At 44.9% G+C, this 13,447-nt stretch overlaps 3 non-coding genes across 3 annotated transcripts; 2 read left to right on the top strand and 1 right to left on the bottom strand.

The window, feature by feature from the left end:
- Positions 1 to 206: 206 nt before the first annotated feature.
- On the bottom strand, positions 207 to 296 carry trnar-ucg (transfer RNA arginine (anticodon UCG)). The gene is given in 2 exon segments: positions 207 to 242; positions 260 to 296. It is a non-coding gene; the product is annotated as a tRNA-Arg (tRNA).
- A 1,811-nt stretch (positions 297 to 2,107) lies between these two features.
- Positions 2,108 to 2,197, top strand: trnap-agg (transfer RNA proline (anticodon AGG)). The gene is given in 2 exon segments: positions 2,108 to 2,143; positions 2,162 to 2,197. It is a non-coding gene; the product is annotated as a tRNA-Pro (tRNA).
- Positions 2,198 to 5,369: 3,172 nt separating this feature from the next.
- trnap-agg (transfer RNA proline (anticodon AGG)) lies at positions 5,370 to 5,459 on the top strand. Its single transcript is given in 2 exon segments — positions 5,370 to 5,405; positions 5,424 to 5,459. It is a non-coding gene; the product is annotated as a tRNA-Pro (tRNA).
- Positions 5,460 to 13,447: the final 7,988 nt, after the last annotated feature.

Raw genomic sequence — 13,447 nt, 5'->3', positions numbered from 1 at the left:
TGCTTTTTGCATCTAAGCAGAAATACCCTGAAAGAAAGTCCACTTCACCGCTTATCCTGCCCGTGCACCCAGATCAACAATGTTGAAAATGTACAATCAGCTTAATGTAAGCAAAAGGCCTTCCACTGCTTCAGTTGAGGGACTGTCAAAAATGGTCGGTTTGAAGCCAGATTGGGAACAGAAAAAGTGTCGCCCAGTTAATTAAACGACTGCGGCAGGACTCGAACCTGCAATCTTCTGATGACTGAATAACTCATAACCGAAGTCAGACGCCTTATCCATTAGGCCACGCAGCCGCTGATACTGCTGGTTGTCTTTTTATGGGGAGAATTGTGAGCAGATTCAAGGAAACTGCTCGCAAAAAGAAGCGGATTAAGGAAAAGTTAAACATTTTAACCGAATGAACAGGACTTCTGCGAGCTGGGTTTGCACCAGCGCAGGGAATCACAATGCAACTTGAAGCAGAGCATCGGTGGTTCGTTGGTCTAGGGGTATGACTCTCGCTTAGGGAATTTCCGTGGCTTAAAATGCGAGACGTCCCGGGTTCAAATCCCGGACTGAGCCCCGCCGCATTTAGTTAAACTCAACACCTCGGTCATGAAAGCTGAAACCGTTCTACTTTAAAAAATACGGAATTAATCGGGACTGTGAGCTCTGCCATTTTAAACAGAAACAGAATGATCCGGGAATGTGAGCACTCCCGGTTTAAATAGACCCAGAGTGATTAACAACTGACCACGACCCATTCCATTATAGACAGGCCTGATTTTCAATGCTTATGAAATCGATGGCAACATAAATCGGACTGTTTCTATAACAGGCGGCCGATTACGATGCCCGCTTTTCTGTTGGGTGACAAATTGAAAGTTTACTCCATTGTAATTTTTCCCTTTATCTCCGTCATTTCTCTCCAGCCAAATGAACTGAGTCTCGGTGTCAGCCGTGGCTCAGCGGCAGCAAAGTCAAGCACCACTCCAGAGACTTGAGCAGATAATCCAGGCTGACACTCCAGTGCAGTAATGAGGTAGTGCTGCACTGTTGGTGCCTCCGTCTTTCTAGTAAGACGTTAAACCGGGTCCTCCGATCCCATGAGAGTATGCCGAAAAGAACGAGGATGTCTCGCCCCTTATTTATATCTCAACCAAAGACACTAAAACAGAAAATCTCGTCATTAAGGTTGATAAATATTTTTGAAATTACATTGCCTCCTAAAGGAGAAATTTATGTTTGTGCTCCCTAATCATTTGCCTCTGGTCCCGCTACTCTTTCATTCGGTGACAATGTCAGCAGAAGAAAGGAGGAGTTCGACAATCTCCGAATCGCGATCACTGCTCCAACTTCATTCAAGAAGTTGAAGAATTGCAGTGGTCTCTTTTAATTTTAACAAGATATGAGTAATGCATGGGGCACAGACCAGGAGCACCAGAGCGACTCTGACGAAATTGCATTTGAAAGCTTATTTTAGGCAAGATTCAGTTAAATGCTCGGAAATTGTACCAGTATCAAACGTAATAATGACGAGAATGGGAGCTGAACCCTCGCGTACAGATCGGCAATAGATTAACAGTCTATCGCCTTAACCTTTCGGCCACCTCGACTCAACCATATACCGCTCTCAGCCATTCCATTTCCTGCTTTTTGCATCTAAGCAGAAATACCCTGAAAGAAAGTCCACTTCACCGCTTATCCTGCCCGTGCACACAGATCTACAATGCTGAAAATGTACAATCAGCTTAATGTAAGCAAAAGTCCTTCCACTGCTTCAGTTGAGGGACTGTCAAAAATTGTCGGTTTGAAGCCAGATTCGGAACAGAAGAAGTGTCGCCCAGTTAATTAAACGACCGCAACAGGACTCGAACCTGCAATCTTCTAATAACTGAAAAACTCGCTAACCGAATTCAGACGCCTTACCCATTAGGCCACGCAGCCGCAGATGCTGCTAAGCTTCTTTTTATCGGGAGAATTGTGAGCAGATTCAAGGAAACTGCTCGCAAAAAGAAGCGGATTGAGGAAAAGTTAAACATTTTAACTGAATGAACAGGACTTCTGCGAGCTGGGTTTGCACCAGCGCAGGGAATCGCAATGCAACTTAAACCATAACATCGGCGGCTCGTTGGTCTAGGGGTATGATTCTCGCTTAGGGAATTTCCATGGCTTAAATTGCGAGAGGTCCCGGGTTCAAATCCCGGACGAGCCCGCCACATTTAGTTGAATTCAACACCTCGGTCATGAAAACTGAAATCGTTCTCCTTTAAAAAAAACGGAATGATCCGGGACTGTGAGCTCTGCCATTTCAAACAGAAACAGAATGATCCGGGACTGTGAGCACTCTCTTTTTAAACAGACCCAGAGTGATTAACAACTGACCACGACCCATTCCATTATAGACAGGCCTGATTTTCAATGCTTATGAAATCGATGGCAACATATATCGGACTGTTTCTATAACAGGCGGCCGATTACGATGCCCGCTTTTCTGTTGGGTGACAAATTGAAAGTTTACTCCATTGTAATTTTTCCCTTTATCTCCGTCATTTCTCTCCAGCCAAATGAACTGAGTCTAGGTGTCAGCCGTGGCTCAGCGGCAGCAAAGTCAAGCACCACTCCAGAGACTTGAGCACATAATCCAGGCTGACACTCCAGTGCAGTAATGACGTAGTGCTGCACTGTTGGTGCCTCCGTCTTTCTAGTAAGACGTTAAACCGGGCCCTCGGATCCCATGAGAGTATGCCGAAAAGAACGAGGATGTCTCGCCCATTAGTTATATCTCAACCAAAGACACTAAAGCAGAAAATCTCGTCATTAAGGTTGATAAATATTTCTGAAATTACATTGCCTCCTAAAGGAGAAATTTATGTTTCTGCTCCCTAATCATTTGGCTCTGGTCCCGCTACTCTTTAATTCGGTGACAATCTCAGCAGAAGAAAGGAGGAGTTCGACAATCTCCGAATCGCGATCACTGCTCCAACTTCATTCAAGAAGTTGAAGAATTGCAGTGGTCTCTCTTAATTTTAACAAGATATGAGTAATGCATGGGGCACAGACCAGGAGCACCAGAGCGCCTCTGACGAAATTGCATTTGAAAGCTTATTTTAGACAAGATTCAGTTAAATGCTCGGAAAGTGTACCAGTATCAAACGTAATAACGACGAGGATGGGAGCTGAACCCTCGCGTACAGATCGGCAATAGATTAACTGTCTATCGCCTTAACCTTTCGGCCACCTCGACTCAACCATATACTGCTCTCAGCCATTTCATTTCCTGCTTTTTGCATCTAAGCAGAAATACCCTGAAAGAAAGTCCACTTCACCGCTTATCCTGCCCGTGCACCCAGATCAACAATGTTGAAAATGTACAATCAGCTTAATGTAAGCAAAAGGCCTTCCACTGCTTCAGTTGAGGGACTGTCAAAAATGTTCGGTTTGAAGCCAGATTCGGAACAGAAAAAGTGTCGCCCAGTTAATTAAACGACTGCAGCAGGACTCGAACCTGCAATCTTCTGATGACTGAATAACTCATAACCGAAGTCAGACGCCTTATCCATTAGGCCACGCAGCCGCTGATACTGCTGGCTGTCTTTTTATGGGGAGAATTGTGAGCAGATTCAAGGAAACTGCTCGCAAAAAGAAGCGGATTGAGGAAAAGTTAAACATTTTAACTGAATGAACAGGACTTCTGCGAGCTGGGTTTGCACCAGCGCAGGGAATCACAATGCAACTTGAAGCACAGCATCGGTGGTTCGTTGGTTTGGGGTATGACTCTCGCTTAGGGAATTTTCGTGGCTTAAAATGCGAGACGTCCCGGGTTCAAATCCCGGGCTGAGCCCCGCCGCATTTAGTTAAACTCAACACCTCAGTCATGAAAGCTGAAACCGTTCTACTTTAAAAAATGCGGAATTAATCGGGACTGTGAGCTCTGCCATTTTAAACAGAAACAGAATGATCCGGGAATGTGAGCACTCCCGGTTTAAATAGACCCAGAGTGATTAACAACTGACCACGACCCATTCCATTATAGACAGGCCTGATTTTCAATGCTTATGAAATCGATGGCAACATAAATCGGACTGTTTCTATAACAGGCGGCCGATTACGATGCCCGCTTTTCTGTTGGGTGACAAATTGAAAGTTTACTCCATTGTAATTTTTCCATTTATCTCCATCATTTCTCTCCAGCCAAATGAACTGAGTCTAGGTGTCAGCCGTGGCTCAGCGGCAGCAAAGTCAAGCACCACTCCAGAGACTTGAGCAGATAATCCAGGCAGACACCCCAGTGCAGTAATGAGGTAGTGCTGCACTGTTGGTGCCTCCGTCTTTCTAGTAAGACGTTAAACCGGGTCCTCCGATCCCATGAGAGTATGCCGAAAAGAACGAGGATGTCTCGCCCCTTATTTATATCTCAACCAAAGACACTAAAACAGAAAATCTCGTCATTAAGGTTGATAAATATTTTTGAAATTACATTGCCTCCTAAAGGAGAAATTTATGTTTCTGCTCCCTAATCATTTGGCTCTGGTCCCGCTACTCTTTCATTCGGTGACAATCTCAGCAGAAGAAAGGAGGAGTTCGACAATCTCCGAATCGCGATCACTGCTCCAACTTCATTCAAGAAGTTGAAGAATTGCAGTGGTCTCTTTTAATTTTAACAAGATATGAGTAATGCATGGGGCACAGACCAGGAGCACCAGAGCGACTCTGACGAAATTGCATTTGAAAGCTTATTTTAGGCAAGATTCAGTTAAATGCTCGGAAATTGTACCAGTATCAAACGTAATAATGACGAGAATGGGAGCTGAACCCTCGCGTACAGATCGGCAATAGATTAACAGTCTATCGCCTTAACCTTTCGGCCACCTCGACTCAACCATATACTGCTCTCAGCCATTCCATTTCCTGCTTTTTGCATCTAAGCAGAAATACCCTGAAAGAAAGTCCACTTCACCGCTTATCCTGCCCGTGCACCCAGATCTACAATGTTGAAAATGTACAATCAGCTTAATGTAAGCAAAAGGCCTTCCACTGCTTCAGTTGAGGGACTGTCAAAAATTGTCGGTTTGAAGCCAGATTCGGAACAGAAAAAGTGTCGCCCAGTTAATTAAACGACCGCAGCAGGACTCGAACCTGCAATCTTCTGATAACTGAAAAACTCGCTAACCGAATTCAGACGCCTTACCCATTAGGCCACGCAGCCGCAGATGCTGCTGAGTTTCTTTTTATGGGGAGAATTGTGAGCAGATTCAAGGAAACTGCTCGCAAAAAGAAGCGGATTGAGGAAAAGTTAAACATTTTAACTGAATGAACAGGACTTCTGCGAGCTGGGTTTGCACCAGCGCAGGGAATCGCAATGCAACTTAAAACATAACATCGGCGGCTCGTTGGTCTAGGGGTATGATTCTCGCTTAGGGAATTTCCATGGCTTAAATTGCGAGAGGTCCCGGGTTCAAATCCCGGACGAGCCCCGCCACATTTAGTTGAATTCAACACGTCGGTCATGAAAACTGAAATCGTTCTCCTTTAAAAAAAACGGAATGATCCGGGACTGTGAGCTCTGCCATTTGAAACAGAAACAGAATGATCTGGGAATACATAGAAGAAGATAGGAGCAGGAGTAGGCCATTCGGCCCTTCGTGCCTGCTCCGCCATTCGATGAGATCATGGCTGATCCTTTAATTCAGTATCCCGTCCCCGCCTTCTCTCCGTAACCCTTAACCCCTTTTGCCCGTAGAAATATATGTAATTCCCTCTTAAATATATTTAATGAGCTGGCGTACACTGCCCTCTGTGGCAATGAGTTCCACAGGTTCACCACTCTCTGAGTGAAGAAATTCCCCCTCATCTCTGTCCTAAATGGTTTAGCCCTTATCCTTAAATTATGTCCTCTAGTTCTGTTCTCACCCGCCAAGGGAAACATTCCTTCTGCATCCAGTCTGTCTAGACCTGTCAGAATTTTATACACTTCTATGAGGTCCCCTCTCAATCTTCTAAACTCCAGTGTGTACATCCCTAAACTACATAGTCTCTCCTCATAGGTCATTCCCGCCATTCCTGGTATCAGCCTGGTGAATCGCCGCTGCACCCCCTCCATGGCAAGAACATCCTTCCTCAGATGAGGCGACCAAAACTGTACACAGTACTCGAGGTGTGGTCTCACCAGTGCCCTGTACAGCTGCAGCAAGGTATCCCTGTTCCTGTATTCTAACCCTTTTGCTATGAAGGCCAGCATACCGTTTGCCTTCTTGACCGCCTGTTGCACCTGCATGCTCGCCTTCAGTGACTGGTGTACAAGAACACCCAGGTCTCTCTGTACTTCCCCCTCTCCCAATCTATTGCCATTTAAATAATAATTTGCCCTCCCGTTCCTGCACCCAAGGTGGATAACTTCGCACTTGTCCACATTATAGTGCATCTGCCATTTATCCGCCCAATCGCCCAGTCTGTCCAAATCGCTCTGGAGCTTCCTGGTCTCTTCCTCTGAGCCCACCCCCCCTCCTAGTTTAGTGTCGTCTGCAAATTTGGAAATGCTGCATCCGACTCCCTGATCCAGGTCATTAATGTAAATTGTGAACAGCTGGGGGCCCAGGACAGATCCCTGTGGTACCCCACTTGTTACTGCCTGCCATTCAGAAAATGAGCCGTTTATTCCAACTCTCTGTTTTCTATCTGACAGCCAGTTCCCTATCCACGCCAAAACTTTCCCCTTTATCCCATGAGCCTCAATTTTCCATGCTAATCTTTTATGTGGGACCTTATCGAAGGCCTTTTGGAAGTCCAGGTACACCACATCTACTGGCTCTCCCCCATCTATTCTACCAGTTACTCCCTCAAAAAATTCCAATAGATTAGTCAAGCACGATTTACCCTTTGTAAATCCATGTTGACTCTGTCCTATCCTGTCCCCATTTGCTAAGTGCTCCGCTATTTCATCCTTAATGATGGACTCCAGCATTTTGCCCACAACTGATGTAAGGCTTACAGGTCTGTAATTACCTGCTTTTTCCCTACCCCCCTTTTTGAATAGTGGGGTAACGTTAGCTACCCTCCAATCCATCGGCACTGTTCCCGAGTCTAATGAATTCTGAAAAATCATCCTTAGTGCATCCGCTATCTCTAGGGCCACCTCCTTCAGTACCCTAGGATGCATGTTATCAGGCCCTGGGGATTTGTCCACCTTCAATCCCTTTAGCTTCCTTAACACCATATCCTTAGAGATATTGATTTGCGTCAGTTCCTCCTTTGCCAATGTCCCTATTTTTCCCGATATCCCAGGGAGGTTTTTTGTGTCTTCCTTCGTAAAGACTGACCCAAAGTATGCATTTAGTTGATCTGCCATTTCCTTATTTCCCATTATATATTCCCCCGTATCTGACTGCAATGGACCAACTTTGGTTTTCACCAGTCTTTTCCTTTTGATATATTTATAAAAGCTTTTGGAGTTAGTTTTTATATTTTCCGCCAGCTTGTTTTCGTAAGCTATTTTGCCCCTCTTGATCATGCCCTTTGCCCTCCTTTGCTCTATCTTAAACTGTTCCCAATCTTCCGCTCTGGTGCTTTTTTTGGCTATTTTATACGCCCTATCTTTGGATTTTATGCTGTCTCTAATTTCCCCTGTTATCCACGGTTGAGTCACCTTTTTAGATTTCCTTTTATGGTCCATTGCAGTCAGATACGGGGGAATATATAATGGGAAATAAGGAAATGGCAGATCAACTAAATGCATACTTTGGGTCAGTCTTTACGAAGGAAGACACAAAAAACCTCCCTGGGATATCGGGAATGTGAGCACTCTCTTTTTAAACAGACCCAGAGTGATTAACAACTGACCACGACCCATTCCATTATAGACAGGCCTGATTTTCAATGCTTATGAAATCGATGGCAACATATATCGGACTGTTTCTATAACAGGCGGCCGATTACGATGCCCGCTTTTCTGTTGGGTGACAAATTGAAAGTTTACTCCATTGTAATTTTCCCTTTATCTCCGTCATTTCTCTCCAGCCAAATGAACTGAGTCTAGGTGTCAGCCGTGGCTCAGCGGCAGCAAAGTCAAGCACCACTCCAGAGACTTGAGCACATAATCCAGGCAGACACTCCAGTGCAGTAATGACGTAGTGCTGCACTGTTGGTGCCTCCGTCTTTCTAGTAAGACGTTAAACCGGGCTCTCGGATCCCATGAGAGTATGCCGAAAAGAACGAGGATGTCTCGCCCATTAGTTATATCTCAACCAAAGACACTAAAGCAGAAAATCTCGTCATTAAGGTTGATAAATAATTCTGAAATTACATTGCCTCCTAAAGGAGAAATTTATGTTTCTGCTCCCTAATCATTTGGCTCTGGTCCCGCTACTCTTTAATTCGGTGACAATCTCAGCAGAAGAAAGGAGGAGTTCGACAATCTCCGAATCGCGATCACTGCTCCAACTTCATTCAAGAAGTTGAAGAATTGCAGTGGTCTCTCTTAATTTTAACAAGATATGAGTAATGCATGGGGCACAGACCAGGAGCACCAGAGCGCCTCTGACGAAATTGCATTTGAAAGCTTATTTTAGACAAGATTCAGTTAAATGCTCGGAAAGTGTACCAGTATCAAACGTAATAACGACGAGGATGGGAGCTGAACCCTCGCGTACAGATCGGCAATAGATTAACTGTCTATCGCCTTAACCTTTCGGCCACCTCGACTCAACCATATACTGCTCTCAGCCATTTCATTTCCTGCTTTTTGCATCTAAGCAGAAATACCCTGAAAGAAAGTCCACTTCACCGCTTATCCTGCCCGTGCACCCAGATCAACAATGTTGAAAATGTACAATCAGCTTAATGTAAGCAAAAGGCCTTCCACTGCTTCAGTTGAGGGACTGTCAAAAATGTTCGGTTTGAAGCCAGATTCGGAACAGAAAAAGTGTCGCCCAGTTAATTAAACGACTGCGGCAGGACTCGAACCTGCAATCTTCTGATGACTGAATAACTCATAACCGAAGTCAGACGCCTTATCCAGTAGGCCACGCAGCCGCTGATACTGCTGGTTGTCTTTTCATGGGGCGAATTGTGAGCAGATTCAAGGAAACTGCTCGCAAAAAGAAGCGGATTGAGGAAAAGTTAAACATTTTAACTGAATGAACAGGACTTCTGCGAGCTGGGTTTGCACCAGCGCAGGGAATCACAATGCAACTTGAAGCACAGCATCGGTGGTTCGTTGGTCTAGGGGTATGACTCTGGCTCAGGGAATTTTCGTGGCTTAAAATGCGAGACGTCCCGGGTTCAAATCCCGGGCTGAGCCCCGCCGCATTTAGTTAAACTCAACACCTCGGTCATGAAAGCTGAAACCGTTCTACTTTAAAAAATACGGAATTAATCGGGACTGTGAGCTCTGCCATTTTAAACAGAAACAGAATGATCCGGGAATGTGAGCACTCCCGGTTTAAACAGACCCAGAGTGATTAACAACTGACCACGACCCATTCCATTATAGACAGGCCTGATTTTCAATGCTTATGAAATCGATGGCAACATAAATCGGACTGTTTCTATAACAGGCGGCCGATTACGATGCCCGCTTTTCTGTTGGGTGACAAATTGAAAGTTTACTCCACTGTAATTTTCCCTTTATCTCCATCATTTCTCTCCAGCCAAATGAACTGAGTCTAGGTGTCAGCCGTGGCTCAGCGGCAGGAAAATCAAGCACCACTCCAGAGACTTGAGCAGATAATCCAGGCAGACACCCCAGTGCAGTAATGAGGTAGTGCTGCACTGTTGGTGCCTCCGTCTTTCTAGTAAGACGTTAAACCGGGTCCTCCGATCCCATGAGAGTATGCCGAAAAGAACGAGGATGTCTCGCCCCTTATTTATATCTCAACCAAAGACACTAAAACAGAAAATCTCGTCATTAAGGTTGATAAATATTTTTGAAATTACATTGCCTCCTAAAGGAGAAATTTATGTTTCTGCTCCCTAATCATTTGCCTCTGGTCCCGCTACTCTTTCATTCGGTGACAATCTCAGCAGAAGAAAGGAGGAGTTCGACAATCTCCGAATCGCGATCACTGCTCCAACTTCATTCAAGAAGTTGAAGAATTGCAGTGGTCTCTTTTAATTTTAACAAGATATGAGTAATGCATGGGGCACAGACCAGGAGCACCAGAGCGACTCTGACGAAATTGCATTTGAAAGCTTATTTTAGGCAAGATTCAGTTAAATGCTCGGAAATTGTACCAGTAGCAAACGTAATAATGACGAGAATGGGAGCTGAACCCTCGCGTACAGATCGGCAATAGATTAACAGTCTATCGCCTTAACCTTTCGGCCACCTCGACTCAACCATATACTGCTCTCAGCCATTCCCTTTCCTGCTTTTTGCATCTAAGCAGAAATACCCTGAAAGAAAGTCCACTTCACCGCTTATCCTGCCCGTGCACCCAGATCTACAATGTTGAAAATGTACAATCAGCTTAATGTAAGCAAAAGGCCTTCCACTGCTTCAGTTGAGGGACTGTCAAAAATTGTCGGTTTGAAGCCAGATTCGGAACAGAAAAAGTGTCGCCCAGTTAATTAAACGACCGCAGCAGGACTCGAACCTGCAATCTTCTGATAACTGAAAAACTCGCTAACCGAATTCAGACGCCTTACCCATTAGGCCACGCAGCCGCAGATGCTGCTGAGTTTCTTTTTATGGGGAGAATTGTGAGCAGATTCAAGGAAACTGCTCGCAAAAAGAAGCGGATTGAGGAAAAGTTAAACATTTTAACTGAATGAACAGGACTTCTGCGAGCTGGGTTTGCACCAGCGCAGGGAATCGCAATGCAACTTAAAACATAACATCGGCGGCTCGTTGGTCTAGGGGTATGATTCTCGCTTAGGGAATTTCCATGGCTTAAATTGCGAGAGGTCCCGCGTTCAAATCCCGGACGAGCCCCGCCACATTTAGTTGAATTCAACACCTCGGTCATGAAAACTGAAATCGTTCTCCTTTAAAAAAAACGGAATGATCCGGGACTGTGAGCTCTGCCATTTCAAACAGAAACAGAATGATCCGGGACTGTGAGCACTCTCTTTTTAAACAGACCCAGAGTGATTAACAGCTGACCACGACCCATTCCATTATAGACAGGCCTGATTTTCAATGCTTATGAAATCGATGGCAACATATATCGGACTGTTTCTATAACAGGCGGCCGATTACGATGCCCGCTTTTCTGTTGGGTGACAAATTGAAAGTTTACTCCATTGTAATTTTCCCTTTATCTCCGTCATTTCTCTCCAGCCAAATGAACTGAGTCTAGGTGTCAGCCGTGGCTCAGCGGCAGCAAAGTCAAGCACCACTCCAGAGACTTGAGCAGATAATCCAGGCAGACACTCCAGTGCAGTAATGATGTAGTGCTGCACTGTTGGTGCCTCCGTCTTTCTAGTAAGACGTTAAACCGGGCCCTCGGATCCCATGAGAGTATGCCGAAAAGAACGAGGATGTCTCGCCCATTAGTTATATCTCAACCAAAGACACTAAAGCAGAAAATCTCGTCATTAAGGTTGATAAATATTTCTGAAATTACATTGCCTCCTAAAGGAGAAATTTATGTTTCTGCTCCCTAATCATTTGGCTCTGGTCCCGCTACTCTTTAATTCGGTGACAATCTCAGCAGAAGAATGGAGGAGTTCGACAATCTCCGAATCGCGATCACTGCTCCAACTTCATTCAAGAAGTTGAAGAATTGCAGTGGTCTCTCTTAATTTTAACAAGATATGAGTAATGCATGGGGCACAGACCAGGAGCACCAGAGCGCCTCTGACGAAATTGCATTTGAAAGCTTATTTTAGACAAGATTCAGTTAAATGCTCGGAAAGTGTACCAGTATCAAACGTAATAACGACGAGGATGGGAGCTGAACCCTCGCGTACAGATCGGCAATAGATTAACTGTCTATCGCCTTAACCTTTCGGCCACCTCGACTCAACCATATACTGCTCTCAGCCATTTCATTTCCTGCTTTTTGCATCTAAGCAGAAATACCCTGAAAGAAAGTCCACTTCACCGCTTATCCTGCCCGTGCACCCAGATCAACAATGTTGAAAATGTACAATCAGCTTAATGTAAGCAAAAGGCCTTCCACTGCTTCAGTTGAGGGACTGTCAAAAATGTTCGGTTTGAAGCCAGATTCGGAACAGAAAAAGTGTCGCCCAGTTAATTAAACGACTGCGGCAGGACTCGAACCTGCAATCTTCTAATGACTGAATAACTCATAACCGAAGTCAGACGCCTTATCCATTAGGCCACGCAGCCGCTGATACTGCTGGTTGTCTTTTTATGGGGAGAATTGTGAGCAGATTCAAGGAAACTGCTCGCAAAAAGAAGCGGATTGAGGAAAAGTTAAACATTTTAACTGAATGAACAGGACTTCTGCGAGCTGGGTTTGCACCAGCGCAGGGAATCACAATGCAACTTGAAGCAGAGCATCGGTGGTTCGTTGGTCTAGGGGTATGACTCTCGCTTAGGGAATTTTCGTGGCTTAAAATGCGAGACGTCCCGGGTTCATAATCCCGGGCTGAGCCGCGCCGCATTTAGTTAAACTCAGCACCTCGGTCATGAAAGCTGAAACCGTTCTACTTTAAAAAATACGGAATTAATCGGGACTGTGAGCTCTGCCATTTTAAACAGAAACAGAATGATCCGGGAATGTGAGCACTCCCGGTTTAAATAGACCCAGAGTGATTAACAACTGACCACGACCCATTCCATTATAGACAGGCCTGATTTTCAATGCTTATGAAATCGATTGCAACATAAATCGGACTGTTTCTATAACAGGCGGCCGATTACGATGCCCGCTTTTCTGTTGGATGACAAATTGAAAGTTTACTCCATTGTAATTTTTCCCTTTATCTCCGTCATTTCTCTCCAGCCAAATGAACTGAGTCTAGGTGTCAGCCGTGGCTCAGCGGCCGCAAAGTCAAGCACCACTCCAGAGACTTGAGCAGATAATCCAGGCAGACACCCCAGTGCAGTAATGAGGTAGTGCTGCACTGTTGGTGCCTCCGTCTTTCTAGTAAGACGTTAAACCGGGTCCTCCGATCCCATGAGAGTATGCCGAAAAGAACGAGGATGTCTCGCCCCTTATTTATATCTCAACCAAAGACACTAAAACAGAAAATCTCGTCATTAAGGTTGATAAATATTTTTGAAATTACATTGCCTCCTAAAGGAGAAATTTATGTTTCTGCTCCCTAAACATTTGCCTCTGGTCCCGCTACTCTTTCATTCGGTGACAATCTCAGCAGAAGAAAGGAGGAGTTCGACAATCTCCGAATCGCGATCACTGCTCCAACTTCATTCAAGAAGTTGAAGAATTGCAGTGGTCTCTTTTAATTTTAACAAGATATGAGTAATGCATGGGGCACAGACCAGGAGCACCAGAGCGACTCTGACGAAATTGCATTTGAAAGCTTATTTTAGGCA

Source organism: Somniosus microcephalus, unplaced genomic scaffold (assembly GCF_052327205.1).
Source record: "Somniosus microcephalus isolate GS21.2 unplaced genomic scaffold, FLI_Smic_1.0 unresolved_chr1, whole genome shotgun sequence".
Taxonomy (NCBI): domain Eukaryota; kingdom Metazoa; phylum Chordata; class Chondrichthyes; order Squaliformes; family Somniosidae; genus Somniosus; species Somniosus microcephalus.
The sequence above is the reverse complement of the archived record's forward strand: the minus strand, read 5'-3'. Positions and strand labels throughout refer to the sequence as shown.